Source organism: Danio rerio, chromosome 14 (assembly GCF_049306965.1).
Source record: "Danio rerio strain Tuebingen ecotype United States chromosome 14, GRCz12tu, whole genome shotgun sequence".
In the NCBI taxonomy this organism is placed as follows: Eukaryota; Metazoa; Chordata; class Actinopteri; order Cypriniformes; family Danionidae; genus Danio; species Danio rerio.
This window is the reverse complement of record NC_133189.1, coordinates 51,562,510-51,589,131: the sequence shown is the minus strand read 5'-3', so window position 1 is coordinate 51,589,131 and position 26,622 is coordinate 51,562,510. Positions and strand designations below refer to the sequence as shown.

The 26,622-nt window shown below is 36.7% G+C and overlaps 1 long non-coding RNA gene across 1 annotated transcript; it reads left to right on the top strand.

Annotated features, from left to right (window-relative positions):
• Positions 1-4,461: 4,461 nt before the first annotated feature.
• On the top strand, positions 4,462-26,396 carry LOC137487503 (uncharacterized). The gene is made up of 3 exons (XR_011006105.2): positions 4,462-4,608; positions 26,030-26,194; positions 26,289-26,396. It is a non-coding gene; the product is annotated as an uncharacterized lncRNA (long non-coding RNA).
• The last annotated feature ends 226 nt before the right edge of the window (positions 26,397-26,622 follow it).

The following is a 26,622-nucleotide window of genomic DNA, read 5'->3' as shown; positions in this document are numbered from 1 at the left end:
CATAAAGACATAAGCGTAGATATGCATAGTAGAGGCAATTTAACATTATTACGAATAAGACTCCCGTCACAATGAAATAAATCCAACACAGACTCATTGATGCTGCTGGAGTGCGCTCATTTACATGATGTAATTTTAATGACTTGGAGAATTAGAGAACAGGTGGCCATGGATGTGCCTGAACTCTCTCTCTCTTTCTCTTTTTATCTCTCTGTCGCTTTTCCTTTCTGTATTTCTGGCTCCAATGGTGGATGATAGTGTTTGATAAACTCAACTGTTTAGAAAATCAAAATAGACAATTATGCAGCCAGGCAGAAAAAAACACACAAGTTTTGATCGTGTGACGACTGCCCCTCCAAACACATTTGCTACGAAGCTTAATAAAGGATCTCGCAGCAGGTACAAACAGCCTGCTGAGGAAAGCAGATGGGAGATGAAGGAAAGAGAAATGGAGCCTATTTAGTCCTCTTTTGGGGGTATATTCTACAAGAGAGACAGGCCTCATTTACCCAGCAAATATCAACAAACACAACAACTATCAAGGATCACTCTAGTAAGTGTGTGTGTGGGTTGATATCAGGTTTAAGGCTCTCAGCAGGTTACACTGTTCCTCAGAATGAAGTGTTTTCATGCGTAACCTCTGCAAGCGCCGCGGCGTATCACTGCAGTCATCCAGGTGAAGAGAGTCTCGAAAAAACAAAATCTGGACTTCAATTCCCGGAACAGCTTCTTACTCGCAGCAGGACTGGAGCGCAGAGGTCTGTTCATCCGTCTCTTTCTCTTCTCTGCTCTCTGCTATCACTTTTAGCCCCATCAGACCTCTGTGGAGAACAGAAGCTCAGTGGAAATTTTGTGCACTTGAAGCATTTTTTGAAATGAAGAAAAGCTTTTTTGTTTTGTTTTTAAAATATTAATTTGGACATTTGTGCCTTTTTTATGATGGGACAGTATATTGACAGGGGACTGTAACCTGAAATAGGGCTGTGCAATTAATCGAAAATCCGATTTCGATTTCGGCTTCTAACAATTATGAAAAACCATCAATCGAGATAAACGATTATTGCATCATACACCAAAAGCGCGAAAGACCGCGTGCTTATGTGTGTGTGCAACACCCGCACACGCATAAGCACGCGGTTAGCATTCGGTCTGATTCGCACACTGAGATGAGCAGAGGAGCGCAGACATCTAAAGTCATCTTAACGTGAGCGCTTTAATGGTCAAATAGGTGTCAAAACGCGATGATTAGTGATTATTCATATTAACCCTCATTTGTGTAATAAACAAACAAGTTGAGAATCAAAAGACACGTGAAACAGAAACCATTAAAGTGACGGTGCCAAATGCTGCAGCCTGTTTTATCATTAATCAAACGACGAGAACATCCCTTACTGCTCCTGACTGAAGGACTTTTGTAGCTAAAGTGTTTTTCTTAGGGTGAAGATGCTTAAATCACAGTTTGTTTTATATTTTTATTCTATTGTATTTATTTCTCTTTCCTCTGCAGGGTGGAAAATAACTGTATATATACAGTTGAAGTCAGAATTATTAGCCCTCCAGAATATTAGCAAGCCTTTTCCTCCAATTTCTGTTTAATGGAAAGAAGTTTTTAAAAAAAACTTATTTCTGAACATAATAGTTTTGATATATCATGTCTAATTACTGATTTGTTTTATCTTTGCTATGATGACAGTAGATAACATTTTACTAGATGTTTTTCAAAATACAAGCATTCAGATTAAAGTGCAGTTCAAAGGCTTAATTAGAATAATTAGGCAAGTCATTGTATAACAGTAGCTTCTTCTGCAGACAATCAAATAATATATTGCTTAAGGGGGCTAATAATATTGACCTTAAAATGGGTTTCAAAATATTTAAACCTGCTTTTATTCTAGCTAAAATAAAACAAATTAGACTTTCTTCAGAAGAAAAAAAAATATTAGAGGAAATACTGTTAAAATTCCTTGCTCTGTTTAACATAATTTGGGAAATAGTTATTTAAAAAAACAAAATTCTCAGGAGCGCTAATAATTTTGACTTCAACTGATAATCGTTTTGAATAATCATGATTACAATTATGACCAAAATAATCGTGATTATGATTTTTTCCAAAATCGAGCAGCCCTAACCTGAAATGCCCACATTGTATATATTGGCGCTATATTGTATATCAGCACCGCCAACCTGATTTCAGCAAGTAGGACATGTTACTGGATTAACATTGATGCTGGAACATCATTCCAATAGGAATTAAGAGATATGTTTACTGTTTATGTTTAGTCTTACGGTTAGGTTTATACACTTCTACATGATTGTTATTCAACTATTATACCAAAAATAATGTTTCAGGATCAACATGATGTTAATCTAGGATCGCATCTTACTTGGCAAAGTCATGACATACATATCAGCACTATATATTGGCGCTACATACTGTGGCATGAACTGCCCTGTGTTGTTGATTTGTGTTTATAATAAAAATGCAATGATTACCTCTTTTTATAGAGATTTATAGTTAAATCTAAATATCTATAATTTATCTAGAAAGTGTATTTTATCAAATAAAAAAGCACATAATAAAAAAACAGCTATTATTGATTAGTAGAGCAAATAAAATTGGCTTTCATAAAAACGTATTTGATTTTATTTAATAAGATTTTAGTTTGGTAAAGTGTTTCCATTTGTTCTTTAGTTGTCACAACTCACAACAATTCATTATATTAATTAATGCACACTTGTTTGTACTTGAGATCATTGAGTTTGTGTGATTAAGTCCCGCAATTAGATCAATTTATTGTTTGTACAATGCACATAAACATTTTGTTCAGTTTAACTCCTTTGTAAAGCTGCGCGGTTAATTGAAAAAAAGATCACAATCTTGATGCAACTTTACACTCGATCTTCAATTATATTTTCACGGTCAGTAGAGAAGCGTAAAGGGGGTCACACAAGTCTTCACATTGTTTTATATATGTTGCTCAGCAACATGGACACCTGCAAATGGTGTTAAAAGTGTCACCTATATTTATAAGGTATAATTCACCCAAAAGAGTATTTTTTGTCATCATGTAATGAAGTATTCTCGGCCGCGAAATCACACATGAGCTGACGCACTGTTTGTTTACTATCAAATGGACGTGCATGTGCCTGCAAATAATGTCTACTTTAGTTGACAGAAACTGCGCAGACTGTGAATAACAGGTAATTAAGTTGTAAATAACGTTCAGTGACATGAACCACACTCAGCAGTAAAAAGTGAATCCGAAAGCGCACACATCATTTTAATGATCATTTCCCATTTTAGAAGTATATTTACATGTTTTTTTTTCCTTCATAGTGTTGAGCATGAAAATAAATGTTTACTGGGTGAGTATAACCACTCTAGATTATATAATGTTGAATTTAATGCAAGAGGGAATCTGATTATGACAAATGTTTCATTTTACCAGAAAAAAATGGTCTAATAATGTTGTCAATGACAAGTGAAAAAATTATATTTTGATGTCGTCACTTTACTGTGAATTAACAACCAGGAAATATTTAAAGTCATTCCATGTTTATACACAATGTATTATTTTAACCAACAGTAGACCCACACATAAGCCGAATAGTATTTTAGCTGTTTTACCATACGTTTGAGATACAGAATCCTGAGAAAATCGTGATCTTGATTTTAAGCAAAAAAAATTGTGATTCTCAATTTAAGCCAGAATTGTGCAGCTCTACTCTTTTGGATATCTTTATTATTTTAGTTTATTAACTAAACCAAGTTGTTATTGAAACACATTTTCCCAAATTTTAGATTTTACATATAACAGTATTTTTACCAATGTTTTTATACATTTAATGTGTAAATTAATGGGTAAATTACAATTAATAGATAGTTTCATAAATAACATGAGTAATACTGTATATAATTTACATTACTGTGAGGGTTGGGGTAGGGCTAGATGTTAATAAAAAACAATTCATGGATATTTTAATAAATAACTCTCATTAACTTCCGGCCGCAGCTGTGTCTTCTAGTAACCATCGTCTATAGTAGTTTAATTTCACCCAGGCTCATTCTGATTACATACCTCTAAATAAATTTCTGGAGAACACCAAATAAGCCCCAGGAGGTTTTTGTTTTTGCGAATTCACCAGAGGCCGCTGTGTATGCTTTTTCAGATCTCAAATTTCTCTTGGGAGTGCCATTTGTGCCTGCTGTTCTTGCGTAAATCCACCAGAGGTTGCTGTCAACTGACAGACTAACCGACCGATCCCCCACCCTCTCCCTTTCCTAAACCCAACCAATATTGTTTTAAAAAGCACAGATTGACCCACCCACCCACTTTCCTAAACCCAACCGCAGTGTTTTCTAAAGCAATCCAGAAAAAGAAAAGCCGCCTGATTTTTACCACATTTTAAGATTTTACCACATTTTCACTCTGTTATTTACTTGTTTATTTTATTTTCCAGCTTTTGTCTTACCTGCTTTCTGGAACGGATCTTTGCCAGACTTGAACGCTGTTGTCGCAGTCATCTTCGCTCTGCGTCTCAAGTCCGCCAACGTATGCGTCGAGCTACCGGACAAACTGGTAATAGCGGGCCGTTTTCTACATGGAGGTAAGTGGTCAGCTGATAAGCGAGAAAAGAAAATGATCCTACCGCCTCATAGCATTCGTTTTGAAGGCAAAATGCAGCCATACATAGCTCTGGTAACATAATTTGCGATCTCCAGAAACGTCTGGGCCACGTTTTCAGATTTCATGTTGGTTTAATTGTGTGAAATGCATTGTCTTCTTAATATGAAACATCCGACACCATTTAATGCAATTAGCACAAATCCACACTGAGGATTGGCCATCTGAGAGGGACATCAGCTAAAGCCAAGAGCCAGAAGAAGCTCTGACCAATGGCAAAAATCCCAGGGTCTGAGCTCTGTTTAGACGATGGGAAAAAGCCAGACAGAAGAGTGGCGAGGAAGAAGAGATTTACTGAACAGATGGTGGTGTGAAGAGCGTTTAGCCCTCAGTGTCTAATCACAGAAACAGCCAGTGCTCGGCGAGAGCTTGTGTTTGAAAAGTTAAAATGTTCAAGATGCCTTCTCAACGCTTGTCACATCTAATAATGAGGGCAGTGTTGATTTAGACAGGGAAATATTGATGGAAATATTTGTTGATTAGGGGTTTTGTTTACTTGTTTTCCCAATGCTTGCCAGTGGATTAAGCTTACTCAAACACGTCCTATTTACATGATATTAATTGCATATATCCACAAAGTTTAATGTTTGATATGCTCATGTTAATTCAAAACTTTAAATATTCATAATCGTAAATCAATTTATAGGTGCTATATAATTAAATCTGGATATACCTAGACATACCTGAATAATACAATGCAAAAATGAATCAAGATGCATGTTCTAGACAAGCAAAACAGTCAAAATGATTGTCTTGATTTGAGAAAAAATAAATATTTAAGCAAAATAATGCCTTGTCAAAGGGAAAAACAAGATTATTCTGTTTACCCCATTGGCAGATTATTTTGCTTGTTTTAAGGGAAAAAATATGCCATTCTTTTTTTAAGAAATATTCCAAAACAAAGTGTGTGTGTGTGTGTGTGTATATATTTTTCCCTTAAAACAATAGTATATATAAATATATCAATTTATATATATATATATATATATATATATATATATATATATATATATATATATATATATATATATTATACCTGTCAACCCTCCCATTTTTATCGGGATTCTCCCGTATTTTACAGTTCTATCCCACTATCATCCTGTAAAGATATATTTCCGTATTTCTCCCGTATTTTCAGTCTTTCTCTGAAGGGTGGCAATAAATATTAAAGAGCCAGTCCTCCCTATACACAACTCATACCGCCGAACCACCAGGGGACGCCCCTTGCTCTTAAATGTGAGTCTGTTCTGTGTTTTTGTTTTATCGATGCATGAAAACACATTGAAATAAATTTAAAACGGCGCAATTCCCTTTCCTTTTCATTACAGGTGCCATAGCCCCTCCTATGCAATCCTCAAATCAATCACTGTCAGCTGACGTGCTCCATAATAAATAGACGCTGAGCAGAGCGAAAGTCTGGTTTTTGGGTTCGTGTCTGAACTGACATAATAAATAATAATAATGTCTAAAGATGTCGATTTTGGTGTTTTTTTTTTTTTTTTTCAAACAACTCATTTCGTCATAAATGAGCATAAACAGTTTGGAAAGCAGTCGAATGCTTTCATTATAATGTTAGATGTGTGCATTTTTAAAATGATGAATTATTTAATGTAATTAAACGAAAAAATCTAAATAAATGAGATTCATCCGTTGCTCTTAATCAGAATGTGTAAGTTATACAGTGAAGAAAAGGTTGATGAGATTTAGTAACTAGATTCTATTTCTTTTTAATAGCTATTAATTTTAATAAGCTGAACTGTTTGCTAATTTATTTGCTGCTGCTATCTATTTTTTATTTTGTAAATAGTAATAATAAAACATATTACAGTTTAACTGTTTATTTACAATGAGGAACAGCTCCAGAGGAACATATTTAGTAATTTGGGGATTTTTTTTAGGGGTTTGGGGTTCGGAGTAGTCCCTTATTATGATAGGCATATCCCTTATTTTCACATCCTAATGTTGATGGATATATATATATATATATATATATATATATATATATATATATATATATATATATATATATATATATATATATATATATTTTTTTTTTTTTTTTTTTTTTATTTATTTTTTTTTTTATCATTATTATTTTTATTTTATTTTTTTTTTGAGGGGAGTCTATTCTTCCTTCTTTTTTGTCCCCAGCTGATCACATACCATTCGGCTTTTACTCATTTGTCAGCAAAAAGTTTGTATTCAATTAAAGGGAAGTGAAGCACTGTCAAGTTTACCTTATTTTGTACACTAGATTCCACTTTAATGACAATATATTTAAACAAACTCGATTAATGGAACCATTTAGAAGAAAACGGCACTAATATCACCGCGGCTTTTCTCATGGCAGGTTTTTACATCCTTCATAACATGTTGAGAGATCGACTTGAAGAGGGAATATGTCACAGACGTGACTTAATAAAGTGTGAAGTCATGTATGATTTTAATCGTTGCATTAGTTTGAATGTAAATCCCCTCGTCAGGCAGTGCTGGAGCAGTGTAAGAGATTGGATCAAAGCGCATCAAACGAAAGGTATTAACAAAGACAAATACGCAACTGAAGGCTCTTAAATGCTTATATTTGTTGTATTTGCAGCAGCTCTGTAATGCTCGTCCACAACTTTATGCATTGAGTTCAATTGGGCTGTCCAGTCTCTGTGTTCACTCTGTTACAATCATGGTTGAAACCTAAACAGGCAGCGTAAAACAGAGAGTGAATCCAAGCTCATCAAATGATTGGTAATAAAAAAAAGAGAAAATATATATATATATACTTTTATATTAGACACACATCTGATGCTTGTATTTGCAACAGCTTCACGTCTACAACTTCACGAATGGAGGTGAATTAGGCAATAAAGACTCCTTTACTTCCATTGTTTCTGTTCAGCGGAGGGAACGAAACCATCCCCGTGACGTCAGACACAGCGACATACCAAGATGGCAGCACCCTAGGTCTAAAATCTATTATAAAGCACAGCGTTTTCTTCTAATTGGTTACATTAATCGAGTTTGTTTAATATATTTTCATTAAAGTGGAGTCCAATGTACAAAATGAGGTAAACTTGACTGAGTGCTTAATTTCCCCTTTAAATTGTTACAAAATCTACTACGATAAATTCATATTTTAATATATTTAAATATAAACATATCAGAATAATGGTTTAATTTTTACATTAATAAATCAAATTTCTTCTGCTTAATGTTTGTATTTGATCGTTACAATGTAAATTTAATCTCACCTGGACATCAAATATATCTAAATATATGATTTAAAATGACAAAACAAATATAGAGGGCGATGTAGTGGCGCAGGATGTAGTGCTGTCGCCTCTCAGCAAGAAGGTCGCTGGTTCGAGTCTCAGCTGGGTCAATTGGTGTTTCTGTATGAAGTTTGCATGTTCTCCGGTTTTTCCCCCACAGTCCAAAGACATGCGGTATAGGTGAGTTGGGTAGGCTAAATTGTCAGTAGTGTATGAGTGTGAGTGAGTGTGTAGAGATCGGTTGTGACTGAAAGGGCATCCGCTGCGTAAAACATGTGTTGGATAAGTTGGCGGTTCATTCAGCTGTGGCGACCCCCGGATCAATAAAGGGACTAAGCTGAAAAGAAAGTGAAAGAATAAATGAAAAAAAATATAGAGAACTTCTCAGCAAACATTTTATATGCAGACTAAATAAGATCATTTGCCTAAATGCAAAGTTTTTGGTTTTTTTGTAGGGCGTGGGTGTCTTAATTGTCATGACCCACTTCACTAGGCTACAGTGTATATAACATAATGATATTGTGTTGTCCTATAATGTGTCGAAGCTGCAAAATTTTTGCTTAAAATTACAAAATAACAAATATAGAGAACGTTCTCAGCAAACATTTTATATGAACACTAAGAGTGCTTTCACACCTGTCAATCGATTCAGTTGTTCCGAAACAGGGATTAAAATTGTTACAATGTTGCTCTTTGATCTTAGTGCGGCTCGCTTTCACACGGCAAAGTTTCTAATCGGACGAAAATAGCTATAACAAGTCATGTGCGAGTAAACTCTCCTCACATTGGTCAGTTTTATTTTACAGAGTCCTGCTCAGCTGTCAGGGGGTGGTGGTGGTTTGGTGGTGTTTGACAGGGTGCGCTCGACATGTCTGAAGAGTGAGGAGGGATGCTGTGGGGAGGGGTGAGAAGGGTACGCAACGTATTTGAGGACCGGGAGGGACACGAGCAATTTTAGCAGCCTGATCTCACGAGAAAACGTAAGTATTTTACGTTTTGCCAGTTTAGTGGCTAATTTGTGCAAATTTGTACAAGTTCAGTCGTACGAAATTGTAAGATTTTTTTAAAAGGAGGCGTGGCACCTAACCCCACCCCTATCGTACGAAATCATACGAATTAGCCACTAAATCAAAAAGTTACGGACTGCTGTGAGATTTCGTTGGATTTTCGGGAAATTATCACTCGTTTGTGGGTGCCCGGGAGTCTCTGTGCATTTGCGGGAGACTAACGAAACTTCCGGGAAACTTGAGATGTCTGGAATGACATGCCCTGCTCATAATTTTCTCTTCATATAGCCATATGCCTTTTACATATCCATAATACACTGTGACATAACCGGGCTCGGATCGTATCGCTTTCTCACTACAATCGATCCGCTCCAGAGTTCGTTTCAATCGAGCCGAGACCACCTCATTCAAGCGATCTTATAGCGATTGTTTTGCTGCGGATCCGAGCGCGATTGGTGGTTTCACATATGCCAAACGAACCGCGCTAACTGGACAAACGAGACAGGTTCCGAAACAAAAGTCCAGGTGTGAAAGAACCCTTAATAAGACGTGCAGAACAAAAGGTTTTTCACTTTTATATTGTTCTCACCTCAGAGATGCCTTTGAAAACAGGCACAAGAAGCTTTTTTTTATAATTTTTTTTTATACACGTGCTGTGATAGTCATTGTTGGACTATCACGAAGGAACATCAGGGAGCTGTTATTTATGGTGTAATAAGCGCACACTGTGTGTGGAGACACAAGGAGTACACAGTGTGTCTTGTAAACATCAGAACATCAAAAATATGTCATTAACATTTTATTCCTTACAACCCCGAACACAGGGAGAAAAGTACAAGTCCCTTTTTATTCGAAATGCAATATGGCAGATGGAACATCGTATTTGGATAATGGTGTGCATTACTGACATTGAGTGCTTCTATAAAGACTTTTTATTTCTGGAGACCTTTTCGCGGTTGTCTTTATCCGATTCTCCTGTCATATAAAGGTAACACATGCTGTAGATTAGCGCTGAACAGGCCTGCAGGAAGCATATGTCGGCTCTCATCTAAACAGCAATACCTAGAGACAATGGGCAAACCCTCTGGTCACAGCACTGATAATTACTGCACTGGAGTCAGTAATGCATCTGGACAGTGCTGCACGATGGACACTTCCATAAACATACTGATGAGATCAAGCAGACCCTTATCAGATCTCATTATCTCTGCATTGATCAATAATGCATTTAAAGTTGCTTTGAGAAGATATACAGTGCAAATTCAGTTGTGGGATTTTGAACAACTCAGGGTGGCACAGTGGCTCAGTGGTTTGCACTGTCGCCTCAAAGTGCGAAGATCGCTGGTTCAAGTCCTGGCTGGGCCAATTGGGGTTTCTGTTTGGAGTCTGCATGCTCTCCCCATGTTCGCATGGATTTCCTCTGGGTGCTCCGGTTTCCCCCACAGTCCAAAGACATGCACTAAAGGTGAACTGACTGAATGAATGAAATTGATCGTAGTGTATGAGTGTGTGTGAATAAGTGTGCATGGGTGTTTCCCAATACTGGGTTGCAGCTGGAAGTGCATCTGCTGGGTAAAACATATGCTGGAATCGTTGGTGGTTCCTTCTGCTGGGGCAACCTCTGAAAAAGAGAATAATAATTGAAAAAGAGAATATTAAAGGGATGAACAACTCTGGAAAACATGATATCTTTGAAAAATCTGATTTCATTGGTAATTCATTGGTAATGTTTGAACTGACATTGTTGCAAGTCTTGCATAACCATATCAATGTACATTAAATAATCCAATACTGTTCTTTTTGTATATCTATTATCAATTCATTTATCTATAATTTGTTTATTCTGTTCATTCATCCATTCATACATCATACATCCATCCATCTGTTCATTAGTTATTTTAGTCATTTTTCCATCCATCCATCCAATTATTTTTTGTTAATTATCCATTTATTTATCCGTCAACCAATATTCAACTATTAAATTTTTTATTCCATCCCTTGTTTGTTCACTTGTTCTATTCATCCATCTGTCTGTCCATTAATTATTTTAGTAATTTGTCCATTTATCCATCCATTTATCTACTCTGTTAAAACAGCTGGGTTGAAAATACCGAACACAATCTCACAGCAATCCGTAGATTTTTGATTTAGGGGCTAATTCGTATGATTTCGTACTATCTAATTTGTACAATTTAGTACGACTTGCTCATCGCCCAATGACGGTTGGGTTTAGGTGCCATGCCTCTTTTTTAAAATCGTACAATTTTGTACGACTGAACTCAACTGTACGACTGAACTGACGAATTAGCCACTAAACTGGCAAAACGTAACATACTTGCGTTTCCTCGTGAGATCAGGCTGAAATACTCCAATATGCAACCCAACCATAGGTTATTATAGCACCTTTCCAACTATGGGTTATTTTAACCCAATGCATTGGGTTATTTTGATTTAACGTTATTTTTTCAATTCTGGTATTACTATTGAAGTACTTTTATTTTGGAATTATGGCTGTGTAAATTAATAAATGTCTTCGCTGGGTCCTAGAGGCGAGAATGAGAGCCTTATATCCCAAATATGTGTATCACCCCCCACCCCCCGGAAGAGAAAGCATTTTATCGGCTATTAAGTGCACGTTTGTATCATCAATATTTAAGAGTGCTGATGAAATTATCCATCCATCCATCGTTCGTTTATTTGTTCTTTTCATTTCATTCATTCATTCATCCATCCATCAACCATTATTCAATTATTTGATTCTGTCTATCTATCCCTTGTTTGTTCATTTGTCTCTTCATTCATCCATCTGTCCATCATTTATTTTAGTAATTTGTCCCTCCATTCATCCATCCATCCATGTTTTGTTCATTTTATTCATGCATCCATCCATTTATCAGTTATTTGATTAATCTGACCTTCCTTTCATCCATCCATTGTTTTATTCATCTTTTTTCCATCTACCACCCCATCCATCCATTCATTTGCCCATCAAATATTTTAGTTGTTTGTCCATCCATCAGTCATTTCATTCATCTGACCTTCCATCCATCCGTCTATTGTTTTATTCATCTGTTTTTCCATCAACCACCTCATCCATCCATTCATCTGCCCGTTAAATATTTTAGCCATTTATTCATCCATTCATCCATCTATCTATTAAGCATTATGCAAGTCTGTTATCTATTCATTGTTTGTTTGTTTTTTCTCTTCATTCCATTCATCCATGCCTCTGTCCATTAGTTATTTTAGTCATTTGTTTTTCTATCTATCCATTCATGACTTGTTAATTCTGTTTATCCATTCATCCATCCATCCATCAACCATTATTCAGTTATTTGATTCTGTCCATCCATCCCTTGTTTGTTCATTTGTTTTCTTCATCCATCCATCCATCCATCAGTAACTTTAGTAATTTATCCATTTATCCATCTATTCATGTTCATTTTATTCATCCATCAATCCCTCCATCCATTCATCAGTTATTTTTTTCATCTGACCTTCCATCCATTATTTTATTCATCTGTCTTTCCATCTACCACCCCATCCATCCATTCATTTGCCCATCAAATATTTTAGTTGTTTGTCCATCCATCAGTCATTTCATTCATCTGACCTTCCATCCATCCGTCCATTGTTTTATTTATCTGTTTTTCCATCAACCACCTCATCCATCCATTCATCTGCCCGTTAAATATTTTAGCCATTTATTTATCCATTCATCCATCTATCTATTAAGCATTATGCAAGTCTGTTATCTATTCATTGTTTGTTTGTTTTTTCTCTTCATTCCATTCATCCATCCCTCTGTCCATTAGTTATTTTAGTCATTTGTTTTTCTATCTATCTATCCATTCATGATTTGTTTATCCATTCATCCATCCATCCATCAACCATTATTCAGTTATATGATTCTGTCCATCCATCCCTTGTTTGTTCATTTGTTTTCTTCATCCAACCATCCATCCATCCATCCATCCATCCATCCATCCATCAAAAGTTTTAGCAATTTATCCATTTATCCATCTATTCATGTTCATTTTATTCATCCATCAATCCCTCCATCCATTAATCCATTATTTTATTCATCTGTCTTTCCATCTACCACCCCATTCATCTGCCCATCAAATATTTTAATCATTTGTCCAACCAACCATCCATTCATCCATCTATCAGCCCTAACTCAAGTCTTGCCATCCATCCATTGCTTGTTCATTTGTTTTCTTCATTTCTTTCATCCATCCATCTGTCCATTAGTTATTTTAGTCAGTTGTCTAACTATCTATCCATGACTTATTATTTCTGTTCATCCATCCATCCATCATCAGCCATTATTTAATCAGTCAGTTCTGTTCATCCATCTATTGTTTGTTCATTTGTTCACTTCATCCATCCATCTATCCATAATTTGTTCATTCTGTTCCTCTAGCTATTGTTCATTTGTTCTATCAATCCATCTACTATTCATTTATTTCATCATTCGTTCTATTAATCCATACATAATTATACTTCATTTGTTCACTTTATTCATCCATGCATCAATTTATCAATTATTTTTTATCTGTCCATCCATTCATCCATCCATCCATCCATCTAGCCATGACTTGTTAATTCTGTTCCTACATCCATCATTCATTTGTTTTATTGTTCTAGTTATTTCATTCATCCATCTATTGTTTGTTTATTATATATTATATATTATTGTTTCACGCCCCAGTTTTTTGTTCTTTCATTTTATTTCATGTTTATTCCATCCATCCATTTATACCTGCATCATTCATTGTTCATTTGCTGTCAATCCATGCATCAATTATTGATTGTTTATTCTTTATTTTCATTCATCATCCATTTTGTTTGTTCATTAAAGCAGTCAATCCATCATTAGTTTGTTCATCCAGCTCTTTTCTTGCTCCTTCATTCTATTCATCCATCCATCTGTCCATCCATCCATCCATGCACTGTTTCTTCAGTCCATCCGTTAATTCATACCAGCTTCATTCATTCACTCTGTTCTTTCATCTATTCATTGTTTGTTTATTCTGTCCATGCATCAAACATTCATCCATCTTGTTTATCTATCCATCCGTCTATCTATACAGTATATCATTATAAAGTATAGAAATATATAAGCAAAAAATCCAGCCCAGAGAGCCTGGAGTTGAGCCTGGAGCTCTGTTTTTTGAGCAGACTCATTTCTCACTGATCTCCCTGCGTTTCTACACCACACCACATCCTATTGCCAATCGTGAATGCGAATGAACGGATGGTAGCCATTTCTTTCAGAAATGCAATTTTAGCACTGAGAGGCCTTAAAAGGTTCAGGTAAATGAGACAGGGCAGGATGCATATGAAGAATCTGGCTTGGCGGAAATCAATAAAAACACGTGTAGGAAAAGGAATTACATTGCAGAGCTCAAGGTTACCCCGAGCCACATGGATACGGGGAGCAGCGAACATTTATAAGCACTTCTTTGTCTCTCTCTCAGCACTAAACGGAGAGCTGGAAATTTATTGGGAAATAGAGAAAGGATCTTAAAGGCGGTGAATATGACAGCAATGTTGGTTTCAGGGGATGTTTTATAAGGCTGTTATGCCAGAAGTTGTGTGGTAAACAAGTCACTTTCAGACGTCGGTTTCTGCGTAGCATTATTCACTGGTCAGATGATCCACCTTCAAATCATGATATCAGCTTTCATTTGTGTGATTAGATGGTAGCATCATAGTAAAATTTATCAGATCACACAAATATGTCATGAATGATTTCGTTGACGTAGGGTGTCGTGGGGATTTGTAAATGACAAATGGGCGTTGTGACACAAGATTCAATCGTTTCTTCTTGTGTAATGTGGCATAGTTCACGACAACCGATACCATGCCTACGCCACACCATCACAGAAAGTCTCGCATGTTTAATTTTTTTCTCGTTTTTCATGACGAGTTCCATCACTTGGGTGACATTGTGCAATTGGAGCACATACTTTCTCGGTTATCTCAGCTGGTGTCTCAGCTGATATTATGCTGTAAAAAGTAATTTTCCAATTACATGCAGTTTGTGCAGGGATGTGTAAACATAACATTCAGTGGTGCATTTAGTGATCTTCCTATATTTGCTTGTTCCTTCCAACCTTTCTTCCATTGTTTGTTTGTTCTGTCCTTCCTTCATTCCTTCATTTGTTCGTTCCTTCCTTCATTCATTTGGTCCTTCCTTCGTTCCTCATTTTGTTTGCTTATTCATATTCATTTATTCAAATCTTCCTTGAATCCTTACTTTATTCATTTGGTCCTTCGTTTGTTCGTTCGTTTATATTTTTGTTCCTTTCTTTATTAGGTCCTTTGTTCTGTCCTTCCTTTTCATTTGTTCATTCCTTCCTTCATTCCTTTGTTCCTCCCTTCATTTGTTCACTCATTCATTCATTCTTCCATTCATAATTTTTGTTCCTTCCCTCATTAGATTCTTTGTTCATTCATTCATTCGTTTGTTCGTTCCTTCCTTCCTTAGTTTGAACAGTCCTACCTTGAATCCTTCCTTCCTTCGTTCGGCCCTTCCTTCCATTTTTCATTCGTTTCATTTGATTGTTTAAGGCTGTTTGGTGATTTCAGTCATCATACAGTCGACATCCTTTTTTTTTTTTTTTTACAGTCGACATCTATTTTCTCATCAGTGACAGTCTATTAAAAGTCTGTGCGTCGATGTGTGTAAATATTTTGAACATCTTGGACATTGTTAATGCTTCCAAAAGGTTTGCTGCATTTATAAATTTATTTATTAAGTGCACAATTATTAAGTGCCCATGTGTTGATGTTGTTTAGTATCATGTGATTTCTATGTACGATTTGATTGGACGGGTATCACAGGACTGATTTTTCTACTTTTTATCACCGTAGACAATAAAGAAATAAAGTAGTGACTGAAGGTTAAAGGAAAGTAGTGAAGTAAAAGTACAGATACTGCACTTAAAATGTACTCAAGGGAAAGTACAAGTACACATTTTTAAAACAACTTACTAAATTACAATTTTAGTATGCTGTTGTATTTTGCACTGTCGTTGCATTTGCACTGTATGTATGTTGCACTGTCTGTATTTTGCACTGTCATTATATTTGCACTGTCTGTATTTTGCACCAGGGGCGTTGCTATGGTCGAAAGGGATAAAGGGCTTAGCCCAAAGAACCCCTCTTGCCCCCAACCCATAATTGTTTCATTCAACTACAGCAATAGCATCCAGCTATTGCTGTAGTTGAATGAAAATAAGATCTGAATAAAAGGCTTTACCGGATCATTTACACGACTGCAACAATAAATGGTTTCTATGTGTTCTTCCAGACATCTTAGGTATTTTCATAAGAAAGTCGATTTATAATCTGATGCTAACTGACAGCATGTTACTGTAGAATATTGCTGTGAAATAATATGCTAGATGCATCATGAACTCAGTGATTTAACTATTACAAAAACAGATGTGACTGACCATATATATATATATATATATATATATATATATATATATATATATATATATATATATATGTGTGTGTATGTATGTGTGTGTATGTTTAGATATCTATATCATATTTAGAAATTAGGCATGGGCGGGTATACGATTCTGACAGTATGATAACCTTGGATAAAAACATCACGGTTTTATGTTATTATAGTATTGTGATTACTGCTTTAAAATATGTTCTTTTTTGAATGTCTGGGTAAAAAACAAAACCTTTTCCTCTTTGTACACAATATATTTTAATTTTTGAAAGATTTTTAATATTTTGGACAGTAAACATGTCAGGCTAAATAATGAAAAGGAATCATTCACTTTTGCTGTCTTCGTTAGTTACAAAAACACAGATTTTTTACAATTTAAAATGACATCTTTGGAGATATTTTCTGCGGGAGATACTTTTGTCCTAAAAAACAAAAAAAAATTGTTACACATACCTTAGGGACGGTATTACAGAATATTTTGGCGGTTTTAAAACTTTGACTTTTCTAAACCACGATATATCTTAAAAACGGGTTATCGTTCCATGCCTACTAGAAAGCTAATACAATTTACGTTTTTTGACTAATTCGCATGTATTTGCATTGATATGATGCACATTTTATTGATTACAGTTATTTTATTTCACAAAAACTATGCACATTTTATACAGTGAAAACAAATATTAAGCTTCATCAGTAGTTAGAACTATTCAGTTTGGTGAAACAGTTGTGTTATTACCTCAGCAGCTTCAGCTCCTTAAAATAATTACTGAATGAAGACGGGATTTTTTTTAACACCATGTGACAACAGCGCCACTCCCATCTGCCGGTAGAAACGGGTACTGCTGAACAGCTGACCATTTATTCACCTGATACAAATGCTGTTAACTGAAATGTGCGTGATGTATGTGGTAATTTGAAGTACTTAGATAACAAAATAAATTTTATACAACCAATTTTTATTTAAGTGCAACATATTCCAAAAGATCAGGTGCTTTTGATAATACATCAGGGGCTTAAGCCCCCAAAGCCCCCCACCCCCCAAAACAAAATACAGATTGTGTACACAATCTGTATTTTGTACTGTCTGGAACCAGCACCTAAGCTTTTCACTCATCATAGCACTTGTGCTCCTTATGATGTGACAATAAAAGTAACTTGATTGTGACTGCTTTAGGAAATACCGCTCATTGTAGACATCACAGGATGACTGATCATGAAGGAATGTATAGTCTGGCACATTTGTTAGCCACAACAAATCAACATTTGTCAAGAAAAAGATAACAGACAATACAAATCGTTTGATCTTGCCGATGCTTAACTTTATATGTCATTCTTCCAGCCTAGTATCTGCCCATCCATCCAACTGTCCATCCATCCATCATTGTAGATGCGTTCATTAAGTAGCATTCATTCCCCTTGGACTTTAATTCTGAAAGCACATAAATAAAGGCTCTTAAATTCTATGAATAATTTTCACAGGGGCCCGTTTTTCTTTTATTATTCATTAGTTAGTAGTGTCAGAACTGTCACGGTGGTGCCAGCAGCCTGCTTAAAGCTGTCCCGATACTGGCTAATTTACTTATTATTGAATGGCTTTCTCTAATTGTGTGGTTAATCACTTATAATCACATTTCTCTGAGAGCTATAGCGGAATTAATCAGCATGGCTTGTAGAGACTAAAGAGAGGTTGATCAATACAAAAGCATGGAATATACTGGAAATCAACATACTGGCAAATCAATACATTGCAGTAGGACAGCAGATATATTTCCCAGAATATCCAGCGAGTCTTTAATTATGAAAACAATAGCTTATAATCTTCAAGGAGTCGGTTCTTTGAGCTCCAAAATAATTATTTTGATTATCTTTTGTCCTTCTAATCATGTTCGTTTTTTAAGATGATTAATTGCTGACAGGTAATAAGACCAGGAAAAATCCGCCTTTCACTTCTAAACATGTAGGAGCATAAACTCGCCCCAGTGTTGAACAATCACAACCAAACAGGGCTTTCAACTCGTGTCACATCCCACAGTTCTGCATTCAAAAGAGAACGGGCGAGAAGATGAAGGAGGAAGAACAGAGGATTGATTGAGACGTCTCCATTAATTAAAGACGCCCAAACAGTCTTGGTGCGATGGGCCTTTTGAAAAACCTCACAAGTCGGGCTTCAAAGAGCTGTGCTGGGAGGAAGGACGGGGCATCATGCTATATAGATCTGTCTTTAGAGCTCATTCAAAATCATGAGGAGGAAAACATCTTCAAAGTGCAGAGAGAGAGACGCCTAGACGGGACTGCACTCCTCTGGAAAAACAAAGGTTGAATTTCTCAGTCCAAGGGCAATGATGGACACCATCTAGAATCTGCTGTGCCCCAGTAAAAAAAAGAGTGATTTCTATTGTTCATTTGGTTACACTTTACAATAAGGTTTCATTAGGTAATGTATTTACTAACATGCAGTGCATCAGGAAAGTATTCACAGCGCTTCACTTTTTCCACATTTTTTATGTTAGAGCCTTATTCCAAACTGGATTAAATTAATTTTTTTCAAAATTCTACACGCAATACATTTACATTTACATTTAGTCATTTAGCAGACGCTTTTATCCAAAGCGACTTACAAATGAGGACAAGGAAGCAATTTACACAACCAAGAGCAACAATGAATAAGTGCTATAAGCAAGTTTCAGGTCTGTAAAGTCGAAGAAGGGAAGTATTAGTAGTATTAGTATTTTTTTTTTTTTTTTTTTTTGTACAGTTAGTGTGATATTCAGTGAGGCGATTACAGATTAGGAAGTGTAGTGGAGACTAAATAGTTGAGTTTTTAGTCGTTTCTTGAAAGTAGCGAGTGACTCTGCTGTTCTGATGCAGTTAGGGAGTTCATTCCACCAACTGGGCAGATTGAGCATGAGCGTTCGCGAAAGTGATTTCTTCCCCCTTTGGGATGGAACCACGAGGCGACGTTCATTCACAGAACGCAAGTTTCTGGAGGGCACATAGATCTGCAGAAGCGAGAGCAGATAAGAAGGAGCAAGGCCAGAAGTCACTTTATAGGCAAACATCAGAGCTTTGAATTTGATGCGAGCAGCAACTGGCAGCCAGTGCAAACGGAGTAGCAGCGGAGTGACATGTGCTCGTTTAGGTTCATTGAAGACCACTCGTGCTGCTGCATTCTGGAGCAGTTGAAGAGGCTTGATAGAGTTAGCTGGAAGCCCAGCTAGTAGAGAGTTACCCAATAACGATAATGTGAAAAAAGAGTTTTTGAAATTGTTGTAAATTTATTAAATAAAAAAGCTGAAAAGTCACCTGTACATCAGTATTCACAGCCTTTGCTCAATACTTTGTTGATACACCTTTGGCATCAATTACAACCTCAAGTCTTTTTGAATATGATCCCACAAGCTTGGCACTCCTGTCTTTGGCAGTTTTTGCCCATTTAACTTTGCAGTACCTCTCAAGCTCTATCAAGCTGGATGGGAAGCGACGGTGTACAGCCATTTTCAGATCTCTCCAGAGATTTTCAATAGGATTTAAGTCTGGGCTTTGGCTGGGCCACTCAGTAACATTCACTAAGTTGTTGTGAAGCCACTTCATTGATATTTTGGCGGTGTGCTTTGTCATTGTCCTGCTAGAAGATGAACCGTCGCCCCAGTCTGAGGTCAAGAGCACTCTGTAGCAGGTTTTCAATCAGGATGTCTCTGTACATTGCTGCATTCATCTTTCCCTCTATCCTGACTGTTCTTCCAGTTCCTGCTGCTGAAAAACATCCCCACAGCATGATGTTGCCACCACCATGCTTCACTGTAGGGATGGTATTAGCCTGGTGATTAGTGGTGCTTGGGTTTCTCCAAATGTATGCCTGGCATTCACTCCAAAGAGTTCAATTTTAGTCTCATCAGACCAGAGAATTTAGTTTCTTATGGTCTGAGAGTCCTTCAGATGCATTTTGGCAAATTCCAGGCAGGGAGTGGCTTGCGTCTGCCCACTCTACCATACAGGCCTGATTGGTGGATTGCTGCACAGATGGTTGTCCTTCTGTAAGGTTCTCCTCTCTCCACAGAAGAACGCTGGAGTTCAGATGGAGTGACCATCAGGTTATTGATCACCTTCCTGACTAGACCCTGATCACTGAGCTTAGATGGCCGGCCAGCTCTAGGAAGAGTGCTGAGGAAGGAAATTAGGAAAAAAGCCCTTGGTTAATCTTATGTGTTGTATTGAATTATTGAAAACATGTGTCTTTAAATTAATTACATTTACAAAAGTTGACTAATTGTCAGCTCTGATTCTGTATGGATGAAATTCAACCTCAACATTAACCCAACTGTTGTCTCAGAATTCTGTATACACCAATCGTCCTTTCACAAAACCTCTAAAATAAAGCAGCTAAATTGAATTTCAATCCTCAAATCTATTTTGCACGAAGAAACAACCTCATCCTCATCAACAAACTCTGTGAATATAAAGGTTTTTCCTTACCAGTGTGGAGTAGTTCATCAATGTTTAATCAGTGGGCAACACATTTTGACTGAATTAAAGGGTATATTTTCTAATGCTAAAAGTACCGTTTTTAGCAAGACGGTATTTATAAAGGTTAAAATAGTAGATTCTTATTGTGTCTGTGTGTGTTTGGGAGGTTTTGGAGTGTACATATGTGTGCCTGTAAAATTGGCTTTATAGCTGGTGGGTCAAAATGGACAACCATGATACCCTAAATGTGCACATCCTTTATGAAAATAGAAAATGAGTCAGTTTTTTTCTAATGTTGGGGTCATTTTTAGAAAAACTTCAAGGTTTTTTTTTTCTGTTTAAAATGCCGCTTTGTCGTTGATTTGACCCAGATGTCAAAAGGAGGGTTAAAAGCTAACCAGAATAAAGGAAATATAGTTTTAAATATTGTTTATTTGGCAACCCTGGTTTAAAATGTGCACACGTCCTCCCTGAAAACAAAATGCACTACAAAATAAAGCCACCTGAAAAAGCTTTACATAATTTCTGAGTATTAAATGTCGTTGGCTGTCATGTGTGTCATGATTGAGTGCATCATGCTATTGCTCAGATTTATCTTTTGAATGAGACATTATTGTGTTAGCGCAGTGGGAACATGTTGGTTTCAGCTAATTTCACATTCAAATGGAAGCATTTTGGTTATACAATAGCTTTATTTTCAGAAAGGTATGAATAGGCAGACAGATGTGCCAGGATCTCTACGTGGATGGAGGAGTAAATTGGAGGAGGCCTATTAAAATAGAATAAGAGCATATTTCTACGCTTCAGGGGTTACAGAAGAAGTAGCAAATAAATTGCTGGGAACATTTGGGAACAAATAAATTGCTCAGAAAGAGTGTTTTAATCATTATTGAAAGTTTTATTTTGCTGGAACTGCGTGTGCCATAGTGTGCTGAGTAACAGAAGATCAGTCATGCATGTTGGCAACAGATGCTAATTAGAAAATATACAAGATTTGCTTTCACAGACACATTACCAATTTATTATGGGATTAGCTGTAGGAATGGCAAGTACACATTTTATAAAACCAGATACCATGCTACAGCCAAAGTTAATACCAAAAAATAAACTTAATTTGTGTGTGTGCCTTGTATTTGCTTAAATTCAAATGTCCCCACAAGTTAGCTACACCAGCATATTTTGACCTCGCAGGGACCTTTTTTAGGTCCCCATGAGGAACATGTCTTGTAAATCACAGTAAATTAAGTATTTTGAAAATAAATGTGTGTGTGTGTGTGTGTGTGTGTGTGTGTGTGTGTGTGTGTGTGTGTGTGTGTGTGTGTGTGTGTGTGTGTGTGTGTGTGTGTGTGTCTGTCTATCTGTGTCCCTTGTATTCCTTAAATTGTTCACAAATGTCCCCACAAGTTAGCAATACCAGCATATTTTGACCTCACAGGGACTTTTTTTAGGTCCCCATGAGGAACATGTCTTGTAAATCACAGTAAATTGAGTATTTTGAAAATAAACAGTGTGTGTGTGTGTGTGTGTCTGTCTGTCTGTCTGTGTCCCTTGTACACCTTAAATTGTTTACAAATGTCCCCACAAGTTTAGCAATACCTGTCTATATTGACCTTGTAGGGACTTTTTTGGCCCCCATGAGAAACATGTCTCGTAAATCACATTAAATGAAGTATTTTGAAAATAAAAAGTGTGTTGTGTTTATGCGTGTGTGTCTGTTTGTGTGCCTCGCGTTCCTTAAATTGTTCACAAATGTCCCCACAAGTATAGCAATACCAGTATATTTTAACCTCGTGGGCACCTTTTTTTGGTCCCCATGACAAACATGTCTCATAAATCACAGTCAATGAACTATTAAAAAAAAAAAAATTGTGTGTGTGTGTGTCTATATGTGTGCCTTGTATTCCTTAAATTGTTCACAATTGTCCCCACAAGTTTAGCAATACCAGTATATTTTGACCTTGTAGGGACTTTTTTTTGGTCCCCATGAGAAACATGTCTGGTAAATCATAGGTAATGAAGTATTTTGAAAATAAAAAGTCTGTGTGTGTCCGTGCGTGTGTGTGTGCGTCTGTGAGCCTTGTGTTCCTTAAATTGTTCAAAATGTCCCCACAAGTATAGCAATACTAGTAAATTTTGGACATTTAATTTGGTCCCCATGAGGAAAATGACTCATAAATAACACATAAATAAATATTTTGAAATTGTAAAAACCTGTGTGTGTATTTGTGTGTGAACACCTTGTATTCCTTGAAATGTTCACAAATGTCCCCACAAGCATAGCAACACCATTCCATTTTGACCTTGTTGGGACTTTTTTGTGCTCATGAGTAAAATGTCTTATAAATAACACAGGATTAAATATTTTGAAAATGTAAAAATGTGTGCGTGAGTGTATGTGTGTGCGTTTTGAAGAGCAGTGTAAAACTCTGCACTTCATTTTTGGTCCAGGCATCTTGGCATGTTGTCCTCCTGACCTTCACAGATCCGCTTTTAAATGGATTTCCTTCACTGTTTCCTGCTAAATGATATAGGATACGTCTCTAAGCACTGACAGAGGAAATCTAAGTGTAATTAAAGAATAGATCTTCTCAGTATAAGCACTGCTGGATCAGATGTTGGTTTCCACATATTTATTTTGCATAAAAATAGATGTGGAGCATTCAAATTGGAAAAAATGTACCCTGTTAGCAAATAGCTGAGTAGAAGCTGTCACACAGACAGATGTCATTTCTCAGAGCACTTATTTCAATGATATCCATCAGGCCGAAGGGACAATTTATGCAGGGCAGGCTATTCTGGGGAAATATATATGCACCTTTAAAACCGAAAAGGTCAAACGATAGGTTGAAAACATTTTAATGTTGAATATTTTAAAAGATAATTGCCTCTTTTTTGTATTATTACTATTAATTATTATGATCTGTACATTGATAGTTGTTGACTTGGACAATAAAAACAAAAAATAAAAAATAAATAAAATTAAAAATAAAATTCTTCATCATATTTTTCACATCATGATGTAAACAATGGCAGAATTTTCTGAAAGCTTTAATCACTCACTCACTCACTTAGATAGAGATGGGTTTTAAGGATAATTATATAACTATAATCTGGTAAAAGCTGGGATCTCTGGGCATTTACAATGTCCCCTGCAACAGAAAAAAACCCTCTCATTTGGGACTAAGGTTTCTGGGACAGAGATATGACTTGGCCCAGGTTGACAGCAGTGGGTAACGTTGTGCATTGTCTTTCCCCCACTTGAGAGGACAAGCCATGAGTGAGATACAGGTCTCTTTGCGGTACAAGTCAATGTCTGCATCAATCTGAACAGTGTGCTGTGTTCTGCAGTCCCCATGACTGTTATTAGTCGTATTCCCCAACTTGCAGGCAAGTGCACACATAGGGCTCAACCTGTGCAGTGCACATGCCCTTTTTAGTCTTGGATAGAAAGTACCCTTCCAAAATGATCAGAAGTGTCCCCGCGTGGCGACACACCCTCCGTCTTGCCCGACGTGACAACACCGCTATTCAGTACGCGCGCGGCGTCAACAACAACACCCCCAACCGAAATGCTTCCACACATCCGATTTAAAACCCGCTTTAGGTTCGATCATTTCCAGCTCTTTTTCATCCCCGCTACTAGCAGCACACTCCATTTCCGCATTACTGGATCTGTAGCAACAACAGAACGCAAAGGATGATGGCCACGCCTGGGCTGATGGGAATTGTAGTTTCCGCTACCTCCCGTTCGCTTCATTCGCCTGAGCAAATTTTCTCAGAAGACCTATAGTTTTACCGAGTCATGCGACTACGGTAATATTGAAAAAAATTGCTATTGTAACATTTACAATACCGTTACATCCCTATTTAATATTAATCTGTTAACGATTAATATTCCGTTAACAAGCTGCAGTTGTTGTTTGATAAGATTCACTAATAATAGTAATTATAGTAATTACGCACTCTTAGATACATAGCAGCATATTAAGCTAAAAGATAACACATTTCCACATTTTGTATTGTGTTGCTATATATACTACCTGTCCAAAGTTTGGGGTCTTTTTTTTTTTTTTTAAGAAAGTTATTCTGTTCATCAAGGTGGCATTCATTAGATGTAAAGCAAAATTGTTGAATATTTATTCATATTTTAAAAACTGCTTTCTTAGGGCGTACTCATGTACAGTTGCCTGGAATTGTCCCCTCCACCGAGCCAGTGCATCAATGACATAGAAGAGAAGCTCTCGCTCAGCACAGTGGACATTGCATTAGTTATTTATCGTTTTGTGTTATTTTTAGTCTTTTAGGATGCAGTGACACGCAGTCAAATATTTTGCAGAACAGATTTAACACTTTTAGCACTCATAAATTATAAAATTTCTCGTGCCGTATGTATTAGGAGGTTTGCTGAAGATGCAGCAAGGGGTTTGCGTCTTTAATAAACTGACAATTTGCGTTCATTGAAAAGTAAGAATGTTTAATAAATCCATATGAAATGGTCACTTAAAATTGATGTTGCGTCTGCAATTTCGGGCTCATGTGCAATTTGCACTCACACTACAAATGTATCACACCTAAGCCCAAGCGAACAGCGCTCTGGCACAAATGTGCAGAATCAGTGTGTGCGATTACATGAATTAATATCTTTGCATTCAGCTAAAACACGTTACCTGAAAACATGTAATAGATTCAAAACGTCAGGAAAACTGACGTTGGATAAAAAGGAAGATGAATTTAATATCACGTTTACAAATATTGCAAATATAGTGAGAATACATCCAGTGGTGAATCCTTGATGAACGGTCTGACATGCACAGCTCTCTTCTGGGTAGATGACTGGCTGGAGCTCAGACGTGCACATATGCTGCATCACATGCCAGAGACAGAGTGTGTGTGTGTGGTCACATGATGTGCGTTTTCAGCGATGTAGTGTGGACGGAGAGTTGTTCAGAAACGCTAGGTGATACCCCTTGGCTTATTCAATTCACCTATAGTGCATGTCTTTGAACTGTGGGGGAAACTGGAGCACCCGGTGGAAATCCACGCCAAAACACGTTTACCCAGCTATATTTTTCAGAACAAAATTATAAAAACCGCAATGCAATTTTCATCCAACTGTTACTTGCTTTCCAGAAAATACTGAAATCTACAGCTGTGAAATTCAACCACGTGAACAAACAGGCTCACAGTGGTTTTCATCCCATGCTGAATAAAAAAATCCACAGGTGCCGCAAAAAAGTGCTTCTACTGGTTGCAGCTGAATTTTCAAGGCATATAAGAGTCTTTGAGAGAAGTGAGGTTGGTTTCCTTCATCTGTCCATCACAGCCTGTTCAAAGCTCTATATTTAGTTCAGGAGAGAGCTGAAAGAAAGAGATGTTTCTGTCTTTTCAGGATGAAAGAAGTGGAGGGAGTCTGGATTCGAAGCCCTTGATCTGGACAGTGCAGCTTCACAAACCAACAACGGCTCGACGTGTCTGATGAAGAGAAAGATTTGATCCGGTAATTACGCTTGATCAAATATCACTCCGATTGATCCCAATGAAAGGCAATGGAGAAGTAATAAACACTGGCTGAGCTCTCTGACATGTTCATCATCGAGGTCAGCAGCATCCTCCACAGCAAATAATACAGTTGAAGTCAAAATTATTAGAGCAATGAGTTTTTCACAGAATTTCCTATAATATTTTATCTTCTGGAAAAAAGTCTTGTTTGTTTTATTTAGGCT